This window comes from Loxodonta africana, chromosome 9, assembly GCF_030014295.1.
Source record: "Loxodonta africana isolate mLoxAfr1 chromosome 9, mLoxAfr1.hap2, whole genome shotgun sequence".
Classification (NCBI taxonomy): Eukaryota; Metazoa; Chordata; class Mammalia; order Proboscidea; family Elephantidae; genus Loxodonta; species Loxodonta africana.
In genome coordinates, this window is record NC_087350.1 from 98,436,620 (window position 1) to 98,462,713 (window position 26,094).

Below are 26,094 nucleotides of genomic sequence, written 5' to 3' on the forward strand. Positions count from 1 at the left end.
AAGGAAGACACTTAATAAATGGTAACTGTCACTGTAATTACTTAGTGAGACCACGGAAGAGAAAGACGTAGAGAAATGTGGAGATATTCTTAACTTGAATTTCAGATCATATTGGCAGAGACCAGCAGAGAACAAGAAAGCTTTAAATGTATATTTAATAAAGGACAATTTTAAATGTAGAACTATGACTAATGAATGATAAACCTCAGTGAAAGCAAATAAGAGTTAACTTTAAAAAGCCAACATTACCTACCCCTAGGAAAAAGCTTCTTGATAGGTTTATTTTATTCTGCTTGTCTTCAAATTAGTGTTTATTATGGAAGATTGTAGAATATCCAGCTGTGGAAAGGCATTTATTATAATTTTTGGTTTTAAATAAGGGGTTTGCATGTGGCCTTTACCAGTTCCTGGTTATTACATATCATTTTGAGAGTTTTCTTAGACCAGCTTTCTTTTCCTGAACATTTCTTTATATTTGAACAGCATGCTGAGGACAACATTACTCCTTATTTTAGAAAATGGAATTCTTGACTCTTTTTCAAAACTCGAGTGGACTTTTTTTTTTTGGAAACTATTAAGTATCATATAAGGCTCTAATATTTGGGTGAGCATAAATTGTTTCTCGGCAAGCTGGAGCACAGGGCATTAAATATTTATTTAGGACGAACATAAAATCACTCAAAATACATCATAAATTCTCAAAGACATTTTACTCTTAGCATTCTATATATTCTCAGACTGAATGAAACATAGTGCTAAAGGAAAATAATTTACGTACTCAATATGGCTTAACTGATTTTTAAATGTTGTCTGAAAGGTATAATTAAAATTTATTATCAATTTTTTAAACGCTAGAATACAACTTAAAATATTCTAAAGATGTAGAAATGTGTGTGTACACACACACATAATTCTTAAATGCTTACACATACGTTCTTAAAATGCTTAGTTACTTGAGGGTGGGACTATCTGTGTTCTACACATCATTTTAAAAAGAATCAAGCACAGTGACCCGAGACTTATTAAGCCTCAATAAATTAATCCATTATTCAAATATTTATTGGGTGTTACAATGTATCCACCATCTGTCAGTTTGTCTTAATGTGGGGTTGCTGTGAGGCTGAAAGCTATGCCATCAGTATCTCAAATACTAGCAGGGTCACATATAGAGGAAAGGTTTCTGCAGAGCTTCCAGAGTAAGCCAGACTAGGAAGAAATGCCTGGTGATCTACGTCTGAAAATCAGCCAGTGAAAACCCTATGGATCACAAAAGAACACCGTCCAACATAGTGCTGGAAGATGAGCCCCTCTGGTTGAAGGGCACTCAAAATATGATGGGAAGAGCTGCCTCCTCAGAGTAGAGTTTAACATGGATGAAGTAAAAAAAAAAAAAAAACTCTCAATTGAGATGGAGTCACACAGTGGCTGCAACAACATGCTAAAATATAGCAACGATTGGGAGCAACAATGGGCTACAACATAGCAATGATTGGGAGGCTGGCACAGGACCGGGCAATGTTTTGTTCTGTGATACAAGAAAGAGGTCTCTGTGAGTGGGAGCCAACTCCATGGTACCTAACAACCAGAATTATGATGTGTCAGGAGAAAGAGCAATGAACAAAATCCCTGCTCTCATAGTGCTTTTTCTCAGGTAAGTAGAGTCAAGAGACAAAAAATAAATAATGTATCAGTTGTTTAGCAGTTATAACTATTACAAAGCAGAATAAAGCAGGATAAGGACCACAGAGCATTACGAGAGTTCTAGTTATACTGGATATTTACCAGCGTGTTGTGAGAAACACAAATTGCAACCTACAAAACTATGCTATGAATTACAAAACTCATAGCATAGCTCTTTATGTTTGTCGAGTATATCAAACCATGACAGGCCACACAAGCTAAGCTCAAATGTCTCCACACCAGCTCCTTTCAGGTCATATGCTCCAAGGTAAGGGCATAAATGAATTGATTTAATATTTACTCTTTATGGGTTGTTTCCCAAAGACAAGACTAGCAAACTTGCTTAATTTGCAAATTCTACCAATCTCTGCCTAGACCTCACTAATTTCTACCCTAAAACAACCCAATGACTAACCTCATTCCACCAAACCCTATATGTACCCTTCCCCAAATTTCCCTGTTTGAGCCTCTCCTGAGACTCTGTCAAAGTGCTTTGCAAGTTTAATAATACCAGCTTTATATGATCAACAGGTATCCCTGCTGGTCATCGCATGGGATCTTCCACAGTTGAAGTAAGAGTTTAATAACATTTAAATGAAAGGTTTTCATTTACCTAACACCTGCCATTCCAGGAGTCACTTGCCTGCTCTGTAATACAGAAGAAAAGTAGAAATGGACTCAGTAAAGCAGAGCATTGAGGTAACTGTTTAAAATAGTCCCAAACCTTTGCTTCCTTTTTCTGTAAATAAAGGTAAACCAGCTAGAAAGGAATACCAGGGTCAAGGTGAACCACCTCTGCATTAAAGTAATACGGACAAGATATAATTAAGAGACTTCTTGGTGGGAACCAGAGAAAACGTTCTGCATTTATTCAATTCTAAAAAAGGGTGTCAATACATCTTGTAACTGATGATGTTACGTCATCTTTGTACAGACATAAACCTCTCAGAGTCTCTTACGAGTCCCCTTTGTTTAATAAATGTTGATTCATCTCACCTCTCCTAAAATAATTAAGACTCAAAGATAGTCAAAGGTACAACTAGTCAAAAAAAAAAAAAAAATGAAAAAATGTTTATACATTTGGTTTTTCTTCAGTGTGACAAAAACAGTACATAGATTTAAAGACATCATCGAGAATCAACATGCAGCTCACCTGCATCCAATGGCTTCGAACACTTGTTACAGGTTTTATGAACTTTCACAACAGGAGTAATAATTCTGAGACTAACGATGCTGGTGAATACCTTTACTCACTTATCACTACTGTCTGTCCTTCTGCCCATAGTTTCCTAAGGATGGGAAAGCTATTTTGCCAAACTGAGAATGCACTTAAAACCTGGAGTTCAGAGTTGGAAATTGAACTTGAACCTTTTTGTTTGAGTTTATTTATACTTGGCAAAATGCAACTTCCTGTTTTAAGAACAAGGACTTAAGAGGACTTATAAAACAGGTTCAGAAAGATTCCTGGACATCAAATAGCTCTTACAAAATAACATTTTGATGATTTAAGTGTAAATGAATCAGAAACATATGAATCAAATTTCCCTTGAAATATACATGTTTAAAAATTAAGGAAAGGGGGATTTGGCAAAAGATTTTTTTGTTGAACCCAAAACATCTCAAACATACTTCAAGACATTCACTGAACGCCTGATAAATCTGCAATCATCCAGCTGCAGGAGTGAAAACCCAAGCAAAGTCATTGTCACTTTTTGTCCCACAAGTATTGTAACAGCAGAATGACTCTCATTTATATAGAGATTTACCATGTGCAAAATTTTTAGTTTTTAATCGTAATTTGGTTCATGTAACAACTACACTTCCTGATCCTTTGAAAATTTAGATTTAGAAATGCATGCCCTAATGGCTTTGAAAAATACTGATTGTCTTTGAAGTATCAGCTCTGGAGAGATTTTTATGATACCATAAGTCAGCAGCTCTGGCAATTAGAAGTGGTTTTCCTTAGTGTATACTGAATATAAGAAACCCTGGTTAAGCACTTGGCTGCTAACTGAAAGGTTGGCAGTGCAAACCCACCCAGCGGCTCCTCAGGAGAAAGATCTGGCAATCTGCTCCCATAAAGATTACAGCCTAGAAACCCTATGGGGCAGTTCTACTCTGTCACATGGGGTTGCTGTAAAAAAAAAAAAAAAAAAAATCAATTCAAGAGCACCTAACACAACAACAACATACTGAATGTAGAATATACTGAATACATAGTACAGGACTTCTGCTCTCATAAAACCTTAACCAAAGAAAAACAAAAACCAAACCCGTTGTCCTCGAGTTGATTCCTACTCATCACAACCCTAAAGGACAGAGTAGAACTCACAGAGTTTCCAAAGAGTGCCCTGGTGGATTTGAACTGCCAGCCTTTTGGTTAGCAACTGTAGCACTCAACCACTACACTGTCAGGGTTTCCCATAAAACCTTAGTGGTAGGAATAATACACCTTCAATCAGAATATTAAAAATTAAAAAAAAGGAGTTACTAATATATTTATGCACTAAACTTGGCTGAAGAGAAGTAATGATGAAGAAAATTAAAATTACTAAAAAGTGTAGTAGCTATTTAGATGAAACACATCCTATCCCCCATCAAGATCCTGCAAATGACATGGTATAAAAATGGTGCACTGGAATAAAGGCCTTACTTCTGGCCTTTCAATAAACCCACTGGTGTTGAGTTGATTCCAACTCATAGAGACCCTATAGGACAGAGGAGAGCTGCCACATATTTCTCCCGTGGAGCAGCTGGTGGGTTCGAACCTCCAACTTTTTGGTTATCAGCCGAGTGGTTTAACCACTGGGCCACCAATGCTCCTTAGGGTTTCAATACATCGCCAGGAATACCATTAAGTAGAAATGGAGCAAGAAAAATCAATCTAATGCTTTCCCCCGACTTCTGTCATATAATAAAGTGTAACATGCCTGTGGATTGATAGCTCTGTGTCAGTGAAAATATGTTTTACTTAAAATAGTCAGATGATCCCATGAATTACTGTTTTTAGCCATTTTACATACTATAATAATTTTCCTTCTAATCTTTAAGCACTCAATCTTAAGTGTGTCAGAGCACAAAAATAAAATCTGGCCTTTTATCTGCTCCCGTTATAATTCATAAAGTCCATGGAGTGCTGTCATATATGAAGCCAATTCAAAACATTTTCTGGTTAATCAACTAGCCAGTAGGAAAGATAAGATGGATCCCAGATGTCCCCTGATGATGACAGGTAGATCAGGTTACACTGTGGGACAAAAGAGGGTCAGGCTTCCCGGGGTTTACTCACTGGGTGAAATGTAAAAGATGATATCTCAGTGGCTAAGGAGGCAGCATGTGAAAGGCCTCTAATATGGTTTTGAAAAGATATACTGAATACAGATTCAGGATTGGGAGTCCCGTTACTTTTTCTTAATTTTTTCTCTTTAAAGATGACATTTTCCTTGTAAAGGATATCCCTCTGTTTTATGTCTGCTCTTAATGTGCAGCAGTTGGCCTAGTCTGTTAATTTTGCTGCTTCATTAGACTTATTATAACGCGTGCTATACTAGCTATCACTACCCATTACCGTCGAGTCAATTCTGACTTATAGCGACACTAAAGGACAGAGTAGAACTGCCCCACAGGGTTTCCAAAGAGTGCCTGGTGGATTTGAACTGCCGACCTTTTGATTAGTGGCCGTAGCTCTTAACCACTATGCCACCAGGGTCTCCATAGTCTGATTCTATTGTTTGATTTAGAGTCAATGTTAATACCTGATAGTAGCGCAAGAGCACTACGGATTACGTTCAGGTGACCACTTATGTACCTAGTATCTGAAGAAATCTATTCCCCCGATGGCTTTTCCCTCTCTTGGAACTGCTCACTTAAATCTCATCCTCCCTTCCACTTTGCTGCCCTCCATAAAAGTTACTATTCAAGAAAACAAATTTAGAATTGCTTAGTAAGGTGTCTACTCTACCCTTCAATGAATTCTGAATCACACTTTAGGATAAAAACATACATTCAAATTTATCATCTCCTTGATGATTTTAGAAAATCTTATCAGATCCAAGTTTTACCCCCCATATATGAGGAATCAAAAATTTACTGATGATAAAACCTAAAAAGATTACCCTAAAAGTTTTGTTTGCAGTAAGTGGGTGGAGGCTCTGGAAAATTTATCACCTAAAGCTCTCAAATCAGAACACTTAAGTGGATGACAGGCTGCCTCTTTTATGTATTTTGGTCTTTATTACTTTGCTTTTTGCTTTTATGTGAAGTTAAGATGAAACGACACAAAGTAAATATCCATGGATACATTACAGATATCATAAACTCATCATGTCCAAACCTGGACTTCTATTCTTACTCCCACCAAATCTGCTCTCCCTGCAGCCTTTCCTATTTTAACAAACAGAAAAAACCAAACTCGTTGCTGTTGAGTCGATTCCAACTCATAGAGACCCTATCCTAGTCAATGGCAACTTGACCCATTTCATGTCAAAAACCTTAGAGCACTGGTCCTCATACCTGAGCGTGCATCTAAATCACCTGAGGGCTCATTAAACTACAAGCCTGCTAGTGCTGCACCCTCCAGAGATTCAGATTCTGTAGACCTGGGGTAGGGTCCAAGAATTTGCATTTCTAACAAGTTCCCAGGTGAAGTGATATTGATGATTTGATGACCACACTTTGAGGACCATGGCCTTGGAGTCATCCTTGACTCCCACATCCAATCCATCAGAAGTGTTGGTTCAATATGCAGAATCTGACCACAGCCTTCTCCAAGCCACCATCATCTCTTGTCTGCATTACTGCAACAGTTTCCTAACTGATCTCCCTTTTTTTTTGCCCTTGCTTTCCTAGAGACTTTTGTCAACATAGCAGCCAGAATGATCTTAATTAAAGCATAAAGTGGATTATGTCACTTTTTGTTAAAACTCTGCAATGGCTCCTCACTTTACTCAGATTCAAAGCCAAAGTTTTCATCTCAGATAGAGGCAAAGATCTGGGTTCCATTATCCCTCTTGGTCATCCCCTCCTACTGTCCCCTTTGTTCACTTGGCTCTAGCCATACTGGAGTTCCTGCTTGAACACTTTTACTTTAAGACACGAGCATTATTGGCTCCCCCTGCTTGGAATTTCCTTTGCCCAAATTCCTGTGGATAATTAGCTCACCTCAATGAAGTCTGCTCAGAGATCACCTTATTCATGTGCCTTGACCACTCTATGTAAAACTCTAATCCCCACTCCCATTAGGGATCCCTTTTTATCTTCCTTTACTTTTCCTTGTTTCCATCTTGCTAATCATCTTCAAGTATGTTATACAATTTACTCTTTAGGCTTATTTTTTGTCTGTCCCCTTCCACTAAAGCATAAGCTCCAGAAGAAAGATGTCATGAGGAGGGAATCGCAACGACTACTCCAAACAATTTGTGTCTTTCCACAATGTCTTTATTAGTTATTACACACACAGGTTCTTGGCTACCTGGATGCCAGAGATCTCAATTCACCAGGGGAAAGGAGAGGGAAAGCAAGCAAGCTTATGGCAAATGCGGACGGTGTTTGGGCGTTGTTTTCTGGTCCAGGCCAACTCTTGACCACGTCGTCGTCGGTGGCTCAGATGTCAAATCAGCCTCGATCCCCGAGAATCTCTCGTGGATCTCTGTCACCTCTCTTGAGCACAAGGGCTTATTATCCCTTAGCACTCAAGGTATGGTTGAACCAACGTGTATTGGGTCGAGAGTGAACTAAGAGTAAATCCGGGCGAGCTGCTGCAGCCCACTGCTTCCTAGCTCACTGAGTCTCAACCCTCAACATATGACTGAGATAGTGGAGCAACAAGAACATGTGTTAGACTAGGAGGACGGTCAAAAGTAAGCCCGGGTGAGCTGCCGCAGCCCACTGCTTCCCAACCTCCTAGTCCTCAACATATGACCGAGATAGGCAATATCTCTAGGACTTGGGAGTAACCCCAGGTGAGCTGTCGCAGCCTACTGCTTCCCAGTTCACAACATATGACTGAGGTGGCTCTGGTTATGACTCCGAGTAAAGCTGAGTCCTAGTGTCCCTTCTTTTATACACGTTGGAGCTCTCTGAGCCCATCTGGTTGGTGTTGATAAGTCCTTGTTTGTGACTTAGCTGGTCCCGGTGTCTTCTGTTGATAAGGTTGTTTTTCTCCTCTAGGTTGCATCATCTTTATCTCCCTTCTTCACATGTTGTTTGCTTCTACATTTGCTTTCAGCTAGCCTGCTCTCCACAGAATAACACACCGAATAAATATGTTTTGCATTGTGGAACCCCATTCTGCTTGCTTAAGTCTTGGAGAAAATTTAAATCTTGATAGTTTTCTAATTGATGAAATACTTATTTTTTCTTTGGAAAAAAAATTCACAAGAGTACTTACACATTTCAGACACTAAGAATATTGAGTAAGCAGGCTGGCCTACTTTCTCCATGTAAACAAATTTAACAGGGCCATATTAAGAAACATAAAATTTGTTGAAATGATTTATTTTTCAAAACATAGCCAGGCATTTGTAAATTTCATATAACACTTAGTGTTCTATGCATGCACCATAAAGTGCTAATGTTAAGGTACCAAGCTTTATCCCAATTTTTTTTGGCCACCTGCTTATATTAACATCAACATCATCAAAAGCATTTATTTGTGCAAGACTGCTAGCTGCTATGTAAAATGAAATTAAACAGGCAGTCTCTGCCCTGTCTAGACAGTCTGTATGGAGACAATTCTATTATATTGCAAGAATATTTAAATCTGACACATCATTTGAGGGCAAAGAACAGAAAATGGGGGCTCGATTTTGGAAGGTAGTGCCATAGTAGGTAAAATGCCATAATAGGCTTATTCTTCCTCCTTTTTGAAAAGGCCAACAGATTGTTTTTTCAGAGCAGGATTAAATGGCTTGGGACACCATATTTTCACATATACTAGGTACACTTTAAAAGCCCCCCCCGCCCCGCTTTTTTTCTTGGTGTGAAAAGCTTACAAATCTTATAGGTTTTCTTTTTTCCCCGCCCTCCCCATGCCCCCCCTGAAACTCTCAATAGTTTTGGAAAATAACATACCGCACTTAAGGGGTAATGAGTGCCCACGGAAAATAAGCATTAACCATCTTCATGCCTTACTATGAATCAGGTTCTTGCTCAATAAAATAACACCTTCACAACTTTGTGAGCCCATAAAATACTACGGAACTCCTCTGATTTATTCAAGCACTGGGTGTGTCCTACTACATGGCTCCTGAACGAGCAGTGCTTACAGGCATATTAAACAGCTCAAAAACGGTTCCAATGTGCTCATTCAGGTCCAGACAAAAGAGATACTGAAGCCTATGATATAAAAAATCATCGGCCCCACCCTCCTTCCTTTATTATAGCTCGTTATCTGAAAACAAATGCTTTGTCTGGCTAGTTTTTAATGTCTCCAGGCATCTGAGAGCTGATCTAAATGAAAACATTTAAAGCATTTTGTTCTAAAAGTTCTTTTTTCCTTTGGGTAGCTTTTCTTTCAGTCCTTCTATTCTTTTTTTCTCCTTTGAACAATGTAGACTTTTTGGAAACTGAATCCCTAGAGGCATTTGTAGGGGTGTAGTTTGTCAAGTTAGAATCTTAAATTCTCTCAATTTTTAAAATATTCATTCCTTGAGGCCTTTTATTATTTTTAGTCCCTTTCTTTGAATTAGCTCCAATTTATCAGTATCTTTTCTTAAATCAATGTTTCTGACTTTGCGCTATTTTTTATTGTAATCCAAAATAAGTGTCTTCCCACTCTGCCCCTCCCCCCGCCCCAAATTTAGCTGTATTTGAAATGGTAATTTGTAATCCTTTTTTAACATGGTATACCATTTCGTTTTATAAGCACACTCTTACACAGCTTATTGTTTTCAGACTGCTTTACCAAAATATTTGTGGGGGAAAGTCGGGTTAGGGGAAAGGCTAGTATAAGGGAGATATTTTAGCACACGAATACTTAGACTGTTACTACTACTTGGGTCTGCTGCAAAACAAGTTCTTTAGAAGTTTCTATTTATACATGAGAAAGGGTAATCAGGTTTAATGGATTACAAAGGAGTGTATACATGGAGGCTGAAGTTGTCTCCGGCAACATGTGTTTACACCAGTCATTTAAAAGAAAAACTGAAAAAGACACTGTCTGGAACATTCAAGGTAAATACCATGTTGGATAGTCTGAAAAGACCCCAACACTCTCTCTTCACCTCCTCCCAGCCTGCAACAAGCCACCTGATGCTCCCTGCCGGCTTAACTTCTTTTTGGCGCTCACTGAATTCTGCCAACGCTATCTATTTTCCTGGCACTGTATCTCATCAATGTTCCTTTTTGGAGGCATGCAGTGGAACTTTGAATGAATTGAAATACTTTTAGGCACTCTTCTGGTGGCATTTTTTATAGTACACAATTTATGGTTAGCCTGGGCTAGTTCCTGCAAAGCCTAGGACAGGCTCCTATTTGAGTCACTACCAAGTCAGTTCACTGAAGAATGATACTGGATCTAGAGACACTTTTTTTTTTTTCACTGAACTTTAGATGAAGGTTTACAGAACTAGTTTCTCATCAAACAGTTAGTACATACATTGTTGTATGACATTGGTTAACCACCCCACGACACTTCAGTACTCTCCCTTTTCAACCCAGGGTTCCCCACTACCAGCTTTCCTGTTCCCTCCTACCTTCCAGTCCCTGCCCTAGGGCTGGTGTGCCGCTTTAGTCTTTTGTTCCATGGGCCGGTTCGATCTTTGGCTAAAGCGCAAACTTCAGGAGTGACCTCATTACTGAGCTGAAAGGGTGTCTGGGGCCATATTCTCATGGTTTCTCCAGTCTCTGTCAGGCCAGCAAGTCTGGTCTTTCTTTTCGAGTTAGAATTTTGTTCTACATTTTTCTCCAGCTCTGTCCGGGACCTTCTATTGTGATCCCTGTCAGAGCAGTCAGTGGTGGTAGCCTGACACCATCTAGTTTTACTGGACTCAGTCTGTTGGAGGCCGTGGTAGATGTGTCCAACAGTCCTTTGGACTAATCTTTCCGTTGTGTCTTTAGTTTTCTTCATTCTTCCTTGCTCTCGAAGGGGTGAGGCCAGTGGAGTATCCTGGATGGCCGCTCACAGGTTTTTAAGACCCCAGAAGCTACTCACCAAAGTAGAATGTAGAATATTTCCTTTATAAACTATGTTATGCCAATTGAGCTAGATGTTCCCCAAGACCATGGTCCCCACAGCCCTCAGCCCAGCAATTTGGTCCCTCAGGGAGTCTGGATATGTCTATGGAGCTACTACGACCTTGCACAGGTTGTGCTGGCTTCCCCAGTATTGTGTACGGTCTTACCCCTCACTAAAGTTACCACTTATCTATTGCCAACTAAGTGTTTTTCCATTCCCACCCCTCGCCTTCCTTATAACCATCAAAGACTGTTTCTTTTTGTATGTAAAACCTTTTCATGAGTTTTTACAGCAGTGGTCTCATACAATATTTATTCTTTTGTGATTGACTTATCGCACTCAGCATAATGTCCTCCAGATTCATCCATGTTATGAAATGCTTCGCAGATTCACCGTTGTTCTTTATTGTTGCATAATACTCCATTGTGTGTATATACCACTGTTTGTTTATCCATTCATCTGTTCACGGGCATCTAGGTTGTTTCCATCTTCTTGCTACTGTGAACAATGATGCAGTGAACATGGGTGTACATATATCTATTTGTGTGATGACTCTTTTCTCTCTAGGATACATTCCTAGGAGTGGGATTGCTGGATCACATTTCTATTTCTAGCTGGAGGCACTTCTTAATGGAATAAGACTCCAGGTGTATAGGTGAAGGAGAAAGACACTTATTCTCCAATCAATAGAATAGGTGGCTCCTTTCACCTGGATTCTTTTCTAGGTGGTAGACTCTAACCCTGGCCACTAATGCAGGTCCTCCTGGCAAAAGACAGGATGTTCTCCTGTGTCACCCTTTCCAAAGGGCAGGAACAAGGTACTTCTCAGACTGCCCCAGGATCCCAATGAAGATTGGTGGGCTCTTTCCTTACAGACTTAGGAATGAAGGGAAAGAGATAGGATGCTAGGGGCAAAATGATGGAGAGAGTTTAATGATCCTCTCTCTCCTCCTTTCCTAGTCCCTCTCCAACTTCTAGATGGGAATTCCTACCACAAACACCCAAGTTAATGGTTAATACTATATAAAGTGATCCTGCAGAAGTATCCTTAGGTTTCTAAAAGGTTCCTCAGGGATATGGTGACTATATTTTCCAAACCAAACATCAGAACCCACACTTAATAAATTTGAGGATAAGAAATGGCAACACTAGGAAAATATTTGAAGGTGGGATTATCTTAGAAAAATCTGATAGCTACACAGGAGAACAAAGAAGGAGTGTAAAGAACTTCTTCTCAAATGGGGTCAGGCAGTAGACCTGGGTAGGAAGGGGATCCACCTTGGGTTTGTGGTAGGAGAGAATAAAAATTTCCCCTTTATAACTAGAAGGCATGATGGCTGAGCACTGGGATCTAGAAATTGTTTCTTCTTATTCTCAGTTTTTTCTAAATTACTTTTTTTTCATTTCTTCTTTCCTAGGAATCCAGAACCTATGTGCTGTCACTGATTATATTCCTGCCCGCTTTTTCTATATCCCAAACTTCCTCTTCACTAACGGAAGAGTCCGTCACTGTTCCACTATGCTTTACTCACCAACTTTTGATTTGCAGCCTGTAAACTGGACTGCTGGACTTGGTTTTAGAACTCAGTGAAAGGAGTCAATGTATAAAACAAAACAAAAAGGTCTACCCCTCCCTGTTGTTGCTATTGCTAGCTGCTATCAAGTTGGTTCTAATTCTTGGGAACCTTACGTTTAACAGAAGGAAACAGTGCTCGGTCCTGCGCCATCTTCATGATCCCTGATATGGTTGTGCCCATTTTGTGGCTATTGTGTATTCTGATTGCCTTCCAATTTGAGGGGCTTATCTTTCAGTACTATATTGGAAAATATCCTGTTGTTATCCATAAGGATTTCATTGGTTCATTTTTGGAAGCAGATCATCTGGCCTTTCTTCCTAGTTTGCCTTAGTCTGGAAGCTCTGCTGAAACCTGCCTACCACGGGTGACCCTGCTCGTATCTGAAATATGGTGGCATAGCTTCCAGGATCATAGCAACGTGTAAGCCATCACAGTACAACAAACTGACAGACAGGTGGTAGATCCCTCCCTTAAAACCAAACCAAAACCACTACCATCTAATCGTTTCCAACTCACAGCAACCCTATAGGACAGAGCAGAACTGCCCCTTAAGGTTTCCAAGGCTGCAAATCTTTCTAGAAGCAGACTGCCACATCTTTCTCCCATGGAGCAGCTGATGTGTTTGAACCACCGTCCTTTTGGTTAGTAGCTGAGTGCTTAACCACTGTACTAACAGGGCTCTGTGATCCTTTCCTAAACCAAAAAAACCAAACCCATTGCCGTCGAGTCGATTCTGACTCACAGCAAGCCTATAGGGCAGAGCAGAGCTGCCCCCACAGAGTTTCCAAGGAGTGCCTGGCAGATTCAAACTACCGACCTCTTGGTTAGCAGCTGTAGCACTTAACCACTACACCACCAGGGTTTCCTGATCCTTCCCTAGGGCCTAATGTTCACCTTGGCCTAAAGTGGCTAATACTGTCACATGATGGCTCCCTGGACAAATGGGATATAAATGAGTTAATACATGTAAAGCATTTAAATTAGTGCTGGCACATAGTAAGCACTCAAAAAGTGTAAGGTATGACTATAATTACCAACACCACTTAGGGGAGAGTTATTCATAAGTTATACAGATCTAGGGGTCTTCAGATCAATCTGAGACTGTTTGTTTCACCTAATTTTTCTTCCCTGTTGCTTTGCTGTTTCTAGAAATACTTTTAGTTGTTTAAGTGCAATTTTAATTAAAGTGACTTATATGAACGTCTTAACATATGAGTCTAATCACACAATATCACGTGCCAGACTTACTGGGTTATAAGTTTAATGGATGACAACACTCAACTTTGCTCATATGTGCTCATACTTCTCAGTTTGTTGATCTTGGAGCATGAACATATTTTAACAAACTAAGAAAGAATTAGGAAAATATATTTTTTGACCTCTAAAACCCAGTACTTTCAATTGTCCTTTGAAGCTCACAGCACAGCCTCCTAGCACCAGCTTCATCCTGAAGAGCACTATGCTCCATAGTTACTTTTCCTTTCCTCTTCCTATACAAGTTCCATTTCCTTCCGTAGGATGCACTTACATAAGGGGAAAGAAGAAAGCAAACTAATTAAACTTAATCTAGAGTAAGGTTTGAAAGGCCAATAATGCTTTCCACTTTATCACTCTCACTAATTGATAACTACATACATTCAAAAACCACTGAGACATGCTACCAAGCACTCAAACCAAAAACCAAACCCACCGACATCAAGTCAATTTCATTTCATATGGACCCTATAGGACAGAACAGAACTGCCCCATAGGGTTTCCAAGGAATGGCTGGTGGATTCCAACTGCTGACCTTTCGGTTATCAGCCGAGCGTTTAACCACTGTACCACCAGGGTTCCTCGCATTCATCTGGTTGACTCCTTCAAAGCGCAAGCGTCACTTTTTCTTGGTCTCCTTCTCTGACAACTCCCTATCCTTAGCCTATGTGAAGCAACACCTTCTGAGATGCCATAGCACCCTCTGCACCATCAGTCCTTATTTACCACACTGTATTGTTTTTATCTGTCTGTCTCCTCCAAAACAATGGAAATATGACTGTGTCATATCCTAAGGGCCTAGTATAAGCCTGGCACAAAAAAAAAAAAGTGGATGCTAAATAAAGGTTTGTCAAAGAATGAATTAAGAGACTTCTATTTGCAACAATAAGGACTAGATACTCTGAAGAATCTTCCCACAACAGAGCACTTAAAATACTAGATTTTAAAAACAAATTTAAAATAAAAACCTAAACTTGTTAAAAGCACAGCTGAGCTGGCAAGGAAGTTTCCTGAGAGACAAAAACAATGAGAAAGTACAAATCCAGAAAGGAAGTTGTTGGATAACCTAAGGGGGTCTGCTGGTTCCTGGTGGTTTGGAACTTTCCATTTTAATAGCTTCTGAGAGCCAGGAATAGAGATAAAGTCTAAGGCCTGCAAAGTGTGGAATGGGATTAAGATCCCCTCATGATGCCAAGACCTCGAGGCAAAATTCTCAGAGAAAGTAAACTAAGAATGGAAAAAACAAAACAAAATACACTCAGCTCCACAGAGAGAGAAAGAAAATAGGCAGTGTGCCTGACTCATCTTGGGTATGGGAGAAGGATGAAGTTAAGAGTTCCCTTGAGATTTTCTAACAACAGGACTCATGAGGATTTGGGGACACAATTCTCAGTGCGTAGGCGTGGAGAGTTTAGTTTAAAGTGGTCCTGAGTTAGTATTGAGTCAACACCCCAACCCCAGAAGCAAACGGAAATTACCCCAGGTAGTACACATCTTAAGTCAGGCTACAAAGAACTGGCTCCTAATTCCAACAAACATGAAAGTGCACAGAAATATCACAAAACACACAAGGAAATATGGCAACGTGAGAAAGAGCCAGCAGACACAGAATCAGACCTGCAAGGAATTCAGGTAGTGGAATTATCAGAGTACAAAATAAGAAAATGTACTGTCTTTAAGAGTTTAAAAAAAAAAAAAAGTTGAAAATATACACAGAACAAATATGACCTGAAAGATTTGAAAAAAGAATTTACAGAAACAAGAAATAAATGTCTTTAGAAACCCAGTGCATGGAATAAAAGGTGTATTAGACAAGATGAGGAGACAGGTTGTTAAACGAAGACTTGAAGAAATTACATAAAATCTAGCACAGAGACAAAGATATAGAAAATATGAGCAACAGAATAAGAGATATGGATTATACAGGAAAAGATTCTAACATCTAAGTTGAATTTCAAGAGAGCTAAAACAGAGGATGGGAGATAAAACAGATCAATATTCAAAATGCTTCTGGCTGAGAATTTTCCAGAAATAACTAAAAACACAAGTTTTCATTAAACTTCAGAGTCAGGAAGTTTAATGACAATCTAAGCAGAATAAATAAGTGATTCCTGCCTACACAGATCATAACTAACTGTAGATTCCTGGCTTGCTCTTTTAATGGATACTTTACATTTTTAAATTTACATCCCAACTCAAATTTTCCAAAAATCTAAGCTTATTTTGTGTTTCTATCCTCCTCCCAAATCTTGGCACACTTTCAACATTGCAATGTTGTTAATACAGAGATATTAAATGAAAATAAAGTTATGGTCAAATGTTAGTTTACTGACTGTTGGTTTTCTATAGCTGTTGTAACAAGTTACCACCACCTTAGTGGCTTAAAACAACATACATTTATTATCTCACAGTTCTGCAGGTCAGAAGTCCAAGTACAGTGTGGCTCAACCGTGTCCTCTGCTTAGAGTTTCACGAGGTCAAAATCAAGATGTTGGAAAGGCTAAATTCCTTCCTGGAGGTTGTGGAGATGAATCCACTGCCAAGTTTACTCAGGTTTTGGGCCAAATTCAGTTCTTTGGAATTATAGGATGGAGGTCCTGTTTCCTTGTTGGCTGTCAGCAACTAGAGGCCTCTCTCTGGTCCTTGCATGTCGTCCCTCCACCTCAGAGCCAGCGATGGTGTGTTAAATCCTTCTTATGCTTGGAATCTCTCTGACTTTTCTTTTTGCTTCACCTCTTCTGCCTCCAGCTGAAGCAAGTTCTCTGGTTTTAAAGGCTCATGTGATTAGATTAGACCCACCTGGATAATCAAGACTAATCTTCCTAATCCAAGGTCTTTAACCTAAATTATATCTGCAAAGTATATATTCCAAAGTATCTTTTGCCATGTTAATGCAATATATTCACAGGTTCCGGAGATCAGGCCAGGGATGTCTTTGGGGGACCATTCTGCCTACCACACCGACTACAGCTGCCAGGACAATTTACGTGATCATGAAAATGCAAACAACTTTCAAAATCCCTTGGCTTAACACAGAAAAGACTTATTTCTTGTGATGGCTGACCCTCCAGAGCAGCTGTTATCTATATGGTGAGTCAGGGGTCCGGGTTGCGACAGGCTGTATCATACGGTAGAACAGTGCTTCTCAACTTTTCATCTATATACATACAAGTCACCTGGGAATCTTTTTAAAATGAAGATTCTGATTCTGCAAGTCCCAAATGGAACCTGAGATTCTACATTTCTCACAAGAGCCCAAATGATATCCATATTACCAGTCCCCAAACTACTCATTAAGAAGCAAGATTTTAGAACAGAGTCCCCTTGGTCACTAGAACAGGAGAAGAGAGAACATGGACTGTATCACCCAGAACCCATTGCTGTCGAGTTGATTCCAGCTCATAATGACCCCATGGGACGCAGTAGAAGTCCCCGATTTAGGGTTTCCAAGGCTGTAATCTTTACAGAAGCGGACTGCCACATCTTTCTCCCATGGAGCAGCTCATAGGTTTGAACCGCTTTCTGTTAGCAGCCGAGTGTTTAACCACCATGTCACTGGTGCTCCCTGGAAACTATCACACTGGTCCTTAATTGGTTCCTCCTGAAAGTAATATATGTCACTTCAACTCTTATTTCAGTGGCCAGGGCAACTCATGTGGCCATACCTAATTTGCAGGGCTTGGGGAATTTCAATACTCTCATATGCTCATGAAGAAAACAGTACCAGAAATATTAACGAACAGCAGCAATGTAACACATACATATACAAACCTACACACCCCCTTTGGGCTATTATTATTTTCTTATATGCCACACCTTCCCTAAGGTCCACTTTTTTCTTCTTGAAGTACATCCTATGATAATTATTTTAGCAAAAGTCTGTGGGTAGCAAACTCTCATCTTTGTATAGGAGAACATGTTTTTATTTTGTCTCTATTCTTGATTGATCGTTAAAAAAAAAAAAGTTGCTGTTGAGTTGATTCTGACTCAGAGTGACCCCACAGGACAGAGCAGAACTGCCCCACATGGTTTCCAAGGAGTGCCTGTTGGATTCGAACTTCTGACTTTTTGGCTAGCAGCCATAGCTCTTAACCACTCCGCCACCGGGGTTTCCAGTTGATAGTTTAGGGTACAAAGTTCTACAATGACAGCTATTTTCCATTAGTGCTTTGAAGATGAAAAGTCACCATCTTCTGGAGTCTATATTGACAGAAATTTCTGTTATTAGTCTAATTTTAATTGTTTTTTGGGTAATTTTTTTTTTTTCTCTGATAGCTGTTAACATTTTCTCTGATGTTCTGATGTTGAACTAAGACATGTCCGATGTGGAATTATGATTTGTCTGAGTGTAGCTTTTGATTTTTCCTGCTCAGCATTTCCATTGTGGTTCTAACCTACGGATGTTTGCTTTTTTTTTTTTTCCTTTTCTGAAACATTCTCAATGACATTCCCTTCATTCTCTTCTTTGGGAATTCCCATTAGAAAAGAGGAGTCCCTGGGTGGTGCAAATGGCTAACTACTGGACTACTAACTGAAAGGTTGGAGGTTCAAATCCACCTAGAAGTACCTTAGAAGTAAGGTCTGGTGATATGCTTCCGAAAGCTCAAAGCGTTGAAAACCCTATGCAGCACAGTTCTACTCTGTACACGTGGGGTTGTCTTGGGTCAGAATTGATCCAATGGCAACTAACAGCAACAACTACATTAGATATACGTTGGAAACCTTTTATTCTATCTCTAGATCTTAAGGGCTCTTTCATACCATGTATACCTGGAATTTTGTGCTGAGCTGGGGTAAATTTCTCACTGCTATCTTTAAATGCTTTAATTCTCTCTTTGTGTTCAGTCTGGAATTATCCTACCTATTGAGACTTTTATTTCAATTACTATACTCTTTTACTGTAAAATTTATAATAGTTTATTATCCTTATCCATTTTTTATTACTTCATGTTGGCCTAGTTTTGTCACCTAATTTATTGTTTTGTATAATTATTTTTCAGTATATTTCTATTAAGCATACTAATTTTAAAGTCTTCATCAAACAATTTTATACAATTTCATCTGGAGTGAATTCTGATTTTGTTGGCTGTCTTTCTTGATACTGTATTTCCTTAATGCATTTTGGAACTGTTATTTGCAAACTCAGGTTTTAGTGGAAAGATTTCGTATTTCTTTTTTTCTTTCTGTGTTTCCCTGTTGTAATGGCTCTGTGATTATCTCCACATGGTTCTCAGAGCCCCCACTCTAGAATCAGATACAATAATGGAATTTGGGGTTTTAATCCATAATGAGGAAGTTGGAAGTCCGGTCAGGAGCTAAAGTGTTGTTTGGTAGAGCTTCAGCTCACGATGTGTCTATGTCTACCAGCTTCTCTACACCCATGGCTTCAGAAAACTCGTCCTAGGCAACAGGCCACTTTTTTTTCTTTTTTAAATTCTTCAGCTTCTCTCACATACCACATATCGCAATATCACAACAGAGAGCTCCATCCAAGTTCCTGACATCAAGTACTCTTCCTGCCTTAGGTCTCTCTGACAGTGAAATAACTTGAGCCCTGGCTAGCTGACAGGAGTTGAGCTGCTGCTAATCTTTGCTTACTTCCAGTCTTGGAGCCAAAAGCCTATGATATCAGCTCTGCTCACCACCTTGCATTTATGTTCCATTTTTGGTCCAAGGAGATCTTTATCTTACTTTTGAAGCTGGCTATGTCATTATTTTATCATTTTATATATCTAACACTGCAAAAGGGGAGGGGGATGACAGATTGATAAATTCTCTAAGCTCTTATACTTTTCTTTTACAAGTTACTTTATTCTGCACTGGATTATAAATGTATGTATCTTTGTCTTTCTCTTCTTCCTCCATCAAATTTCAAAATGTTTGAGAGTAGAAACTGTCTTTATACAAACTGATTTTCGTTTGCTCCCAAGCACAATGCCTTGCACATCCCAAACCCAACCAAACCCAGTGCTGTCGAGTTGATTCCGACTCATAGTGGCCCTATAGTTAATAGTTAATAACTGTCTGTTGAATTAAACAGGAATCGGAAAGTATACATGAGCTCACTAGGAGAAACACCTTCCTAGCTATTAGAATCGTACGAAAAAATACAGAAGATTGAGAATTTTCTCCCCCAGGAGTAATCAGGTAGAAGCAAGAAGACCATTGGGAGGAAGATTATAAAGCAGACATTTTCAAACTGTTTTTGGTTGATGAACTATTCTTTCCAAAGGAATCTAACATGGGAGGATGCCAATAAATAAAGCAGCATAGCAGAGCTGCTCCAGGTGAATCAGGGGTGGTGTGCTGAGACACCTGGCTGCTCGGCCTTCATCACCTTGTAATGATATCACAATGGATCAAAAAAAGTAGTTTGATAGTTCTTTTTCCAACTACATCCCTGTAAGGATTGAGAGGTTGGTCTAACTTACTTCCAATATCTAGAACAATTCAAAGTTAATAATTCTGAAGAATGTTTTTAAGAAAATGAAAAATTAAAAAAAATTTTAAATGACATTTTGAACTGTAGTGATATATCATTTAAAAACTTGAGGTGCTTTCATAATGAATACCTCCCTAGGAAAAGGAATAGGAGGGTTTCATGAGTTACTAAGCATATTTGCTCAGTAAAGGCTCAAAGGAAAAGAAACCTAAATAATGCCTTTCTACCCCTCCTTCTACGATGACCAGATTACACTTGAAACTCTAAAATGAATTTGAAACCCAAACGAAATACTCTCCAAGAGCCCTGTGTCGCTACTGCTTATAGCAAGATTATAAAGAAAAATATAGCCAAACCTCCGAGATAACGTCTTTAAATTTCACAATTTCCTCTGAAAACGAAAGAGAATGTTTAAAACGCAAAGAAATAACATACGAAGGACAAGATTCCTACAACCAAAAGTACCGTCAAGAAGTATCATATAGTACAAAAGTCGGCTAATTAAATAATGGCCCTATCTCAAAATACTCAGCACGGAGGTCTGGGCGTGACCTCTGGAAGGGATAAACGTAAAAGTTTATGTTGCTTGAGTTTCAGCACATCTTGGTGTTAATTAGAAGATTTGATGGCGCTTATCGTTTCTAGGCTCATGGAAAAAGGCTGCGCACAGACAAGTATTTGCATGTTAGCAACTTATGCCTGGCAGCTTGTTTGGTTTCATTCCACAGGGCATTCTGCCAAGGAATGAACTGCAGTAGTAATGTCTTTAAGTCACTTTCAAATCCCTGCTTCAAGCTTCTATCTGGTTCACTGGAGGCCAGCATACATCTTATGAAATTCAGAAACGAGGATTTTGGAAAGTAGAGTCTGAGGAGTATTGATTCCATAAATTTATAGCCTCTTGACAAGCAGAGAAGCTCAAAGTGGAGGGAATTTGGAGGTATTTTCAGCCAGGGTTCTTGGATTTGGCATTTCTACTGCATTTGATTTCCATACCTATAATTCTCAATAGTTCTTATATTTCTAGCCTTGTGGAATTACAGCTGCTTCAGTAAACATGTTTGTGTATCTCTTTTCTTACAGACGAGCATATGCTGTAAAAATGCTTGAGCCTCACATTTCATGCACCTCCGTTTTATCATCAGTTAAACGAGAGTTTGTCTAGATCACTGACACGCCCTCTTGTGCTATGATGAAGTGGGCACAGACTTTGGCACTAGACAAACCTACCAAAAACACTACTTAACTGTGTGACCTGTGTAAAGTATTTTACCTCTTTAAATGTTTCAGTTTCTGTATCTATAAAGACACCCACATGTCAAGGTGGTTGTGAGAATTAAAAGGCTTAGTGAAAAGTCACCAGCACCATGACTGGCACACGACAGAGTCCCAAATTATGCTAGTTTCTTTCTAATTCTAATTTTCTAGGAAGTTATGACTTTGCCAGGGTCCCTTTAAGGTATATGACTGGTGTTTCTCCATCATTTTCAGTAAGGGGGATTGTGGCTCAGAGTGGTTAAAGCTGTTTTGCCTGAGGTTAGAGAATTAGCCGGGAGATGGGCTCATGTCAGTTTTTTTTAATCTAATAAGTTCCAACACTACAGAAAATGATGGACCCGTTCTTTAATCCTCTTCCTCAATTAAATTGATGAAGGATTTTTCTTTCCTTCAAAAAACCCTTAAGCCAGTTGTTAGTCATCAAGTCGATTCCGACTCATGGTGAACCCACATATGCAGAATAAAACTGTTCCACTGGGTTTTCAAGGCTATGACTTTCTGGAAGCAGATCACCCGACCTGTTTTCTAAGGGGCTCCTGGGTGGGTCTGAACCACTAATCTTTCGATTAGTAGTCCAGCACTTAACTATTTGCGCCACCCAGGGACTCTTCAAGCCTGTAAACCAGTAAAACCTATTGCTGTCGAGTCGATTCTGACTCCTAGCGTCCCAATAGGACAGACTAGAGCTGCCCCATAGAGTTTCCAAACTTTAATCTTTATGGAAACAGATTGCCACATCTTTCCAATTTGAACTGCCTACCTTTTGGTTAGCAGCTGAGCGCTTAACCACTGTGCCACCAAGGCTCCTTCCTCAAGCCAGTACTGTACCATTAATAACAAGAGATACCCATTAAGGTCTAGCTGAACTGTCTCCTCAGAAAGTTCCAATATGGCAGTTAGTCATGACAAAGCCAAAGGAAACAAAAAGGGGGTGACCAAATAGGCATTCCTGTTCATACTAAGAGCCTTAGGAAAGCAGTTGCTTGACATTAGCCACCAATCCACAAGAAACCAACATACCTGTTATATGAGGCACTTTGGTTCCTTATCAGTCAATATCAAGCATGTGATCTGGAACATGTGACTTTCAGGACTCAGTTCAGAAAACCCAGCTCTTATCATTCAGAAGCCATTTACAACTATTCCCAACACTCCGACAGTTTCCCTGGTATGTTGTTGGCTTAGAAGGAAACTATGATCAATTTAGCGGGGGGAATCCCCTATGGCCCTTTAAGTATACCAGAAGGATCCATGAGTTGAAGTCAGTCAGATCAGTATACTGCCTTTTGTATCTTACCCAACAATTTGGCGCTCTTCAGATTACTTTGAGTTCTGGACAAGAATGAAATTGTCCTTTGACAGGGGATTTAGCTCTTTGGGCAGAAAATGTTTCACGCTGATGGGATACTGTAAGCTGCTATTTCTCGGGGCCCTATTTTCTTCAAGACTGTTACTTTGCCAAGGTAAAGTGGAAGAAAGAACGAAAATTTTTTGAGTGTCTCTGTGTATCTATATTATCTCACTGATGCCTATAAAGGGATCCTGTGAAATGAATATTACTATTATTTCTATTTTCTGATTGAGGAAACTGAGGCTATGAGAAGTTGAAAAGCCTGCCCCAAACCACAAAGCGAGTAAGCAATGGAGCTCCAAAGCCTGTGTTCTTTCTACTGAGTAGTGTTCATACCATACGACTCCCCAGAGAGTAAAAGTTGAGGCAGAGGATAAGAAATTGAGAACACATTCAGGAGAAAGGAAAAGTAGAAACTTAGGAGGAGTCCAATAAAGAGATGTCAGAGAGAGCATTAAAAAAGAAAAGAAATGTGTGCAGCAGTCAGGACAGAAGGCCTAGGGGAGAAGAAAAGCAGAACGGCCTAACCCATGGAGGGGGAGGGGGAAGGAGGGGGGAAAGACCCAATAAACTTGGCCAGCTGCCTGTCAGCCAGCTCTGCCGAGAGATCTATATCCACCAGGTCCACCAAATGAGGGAATCTGTGAATCATTAAAAAAATGTTTATTTCTTTATGCCACAAATGATAAAACAGTTAGTCATAAAATATGAAGATCGTTTTATTATTTTTTTTTCCAGAGTAATTGCTGCAAGTATTTTCCACCATTATTCTAAACGCTCGGTGTTTAACTATTGAAAAGGAAATTATCTGTTTTGAACCAAAATCAACCTCCAGTGGACCACATGGCATGCTGTGTACTTCCATTTAGAGACTAATTTATTCGCAAGATGGTCAAAGCTTGATTGGCATTGGTGCGCTCATAGGTTGGACGGGGACGCTATCCTCAGAGAGACAAGAAAAGTTGTTCATCACTTCTTTCTTCCTAAAAATTAGTTTCCTTTGTTATCTAATTTCAGCATAAACAAAAAGAACTGCTCAAATCAGGGAAATTGGGATGTTTTGAAAATGCATTCCCTAAAAAGAACATCCTTTTGTTTCAGAAACAGATTCTTTTCCATGCTAAAAAGGGAGACAGAGACACAGACAGATACACACCACAAAGTCCTACAACTAGTTCAGATACCATTTTATATTCGTTCTAGCTTTGTGATCAGTTAGACTCATTATGGGGGGCACTGATTGGCCTCCTGGCATATGATTCTGAGAATATATAGAAATTGCAACCATGCTTACGTCTGGTCAAACAATAGCCAAGCTTTATAGCTGCCAGAGACCTAATCATCCAGCCTAAAGAGGGCGCATGGTATAGTCTGTTTCTCTACAGTTCTTCCAAAGGAAGATGCATTCTAAGCCTGCCATTCGGTCAGAGGTGAGGTCTCATGTTCTTGTTTCACAATACCTGGAACTTGGCATTTGGCAAAACAATCAGCAGAAGGTCCCCAGGATGCCATGAGTGAGGTGGACCTTCAGGACTTCAGAGTGATCTAATTTACACTTTTTAAAAATAGTATATTCTCTTGGAAAGAGTACTTGGTCAGAAGAAAGGATGAAGTCGAAGAAAAATGGTGAGGGAAGGCAGAGCCAACATTACTGAGTCAGCATGCAGAGTGCTTTTTAGGTATTTTTTCATGTCAACCTCACAAAAACCTTGTGAAGTGTTACTTTTTCAAAGTTTCAAAAATAAATACATATTCAATGACTATTAAAATCTTTCTCCCAACCTCATTTTCTCTTTTATGTTTTAATTTTTTAAAAACTATACCAGTAATACAGGGACACACATTCATTGTCAAAATTGAAAATACTACCAAGTATACGTATAAAATAAAAAAAGAAAGCTCCCTTTTAAATCGTTCATTCCCTCTCTGCTCTTTATTACATAATCAATGCGATCAGTTTGATCTATATGTCCTTCAAGATTTTATGTATAACCAGGAACATACAGGAAAAAAATTTTTAACTGATTGAGCTCATATTATAGATAGTATTCTACAATTTGCTTTTTCTACACTTAACAACATGCCTTGGAAAAGCTTTAAATGTTTGTTCGTATAGATCCACGTCATTCTTTATGATTATAGAATGTTCCATGATGTGAACATATCAACATTTATTTAACCACTGACCCTCTATTTGTTTCTAAATTTTTACTACCAGAAACACTGTATTAACAAACATTCCTTGCTTGTACATGTATTTGTTGTTGTTAGTTGCCATCCAGTGGATTCTGACTCCTGGTGACGCCACGTGTGCAGAGTAGAACTGCTCCATAGAGTTTTCAAGGCTGTGACCTTTCAGAAAGAGATTGCCTGGCCTTTCTTCTGTGGTGCCTTGGGGTGGGTTCCAACTACCAATCTTTTGGTTAGTAGTTGAGTGCTTAACTGCAGCATTCAGGGAACCAATATAAGAAGGGTGTCATTACAGGTAAGAAAACTGAGCATGAGAGAGGTTAATGGATTTGTTCAAGAGCACATAATTGGTAAGTGGCAGCCCCATGATGCCGGAGAGCTCGGGTTCTTTCAACGATACAATGCTGCTTTCAATCCTCAGTGTTCTATACTGAAAAATAAAGCGTGTCCTTTAAACCACTCTCCCCACTCCTCCCACCTATTCCTTGATTGCCTCTCAGAGATGGCCCAAATGCAAAATGTAGGTGGAATCTAAAGGATAGGAGAGTCCTAGTCCTAATCTGGTTATATCAGTGTATAAGTGAACCTTAATGAAGTACTTGGAAAAGACACATCCTATCAACGCACCTCCTAAGCACCCACGACCTGTCTGTCAGTGGAGGCCTGTGTGTTATTATGATGCTTGGATAGGTTTCAGTGGCACTTCTAGGCTAAGATGGACTAGGAAGAAAGGCCTGGCCATCTACTTCCAAAAATCAGATATGATGAATGAATAAATGACATCCTAAGTAAGGAGATATCTGAGCCGAGCCCTGAAAGATGAGAGTGATTTTTCTAAGCTACAATGAGGAAGAATGTTCTAAAACATGAGAATAGAATTGATTCAACTATTTCTACTGTGATCTACTATGTACCAGGCACTTTTTCTAGGCACTGGGATATAATGGTGACACAGAAAGATAAGGACCCTGTTCTCATGAAGCATATATTCTAGTGGGAGAGGGCAGATGATAAACAATTAAAAAAAAAAAGTGACAATTTCCAATAGTGAGAGATTACGAAGGAAACAAACATCAGGCAGTGATCAGTGCTGTGCGGAGAATTATGTAATTGGTGGCCACTTCAGATTGCACGGTCAGGGAAGTCT

At 39.4% G+C, this 26,094-nt stretch overlaps 1 protein-coding gene across 1 annotated transcript in view; it reads right to left on the bottom strand.

Annotated features, from left to right (window-relative positions):
• ADAMTSL1 (ADAMTS like 1) overlaps window positions 1–26,094 on the bottom strand; it is a 389,822-nt gene that overhangs the window by 286,057 nt on the left and 77,671 nt on the right. The gene's annotated exons all lie outside the window — the stretch shown is intronic.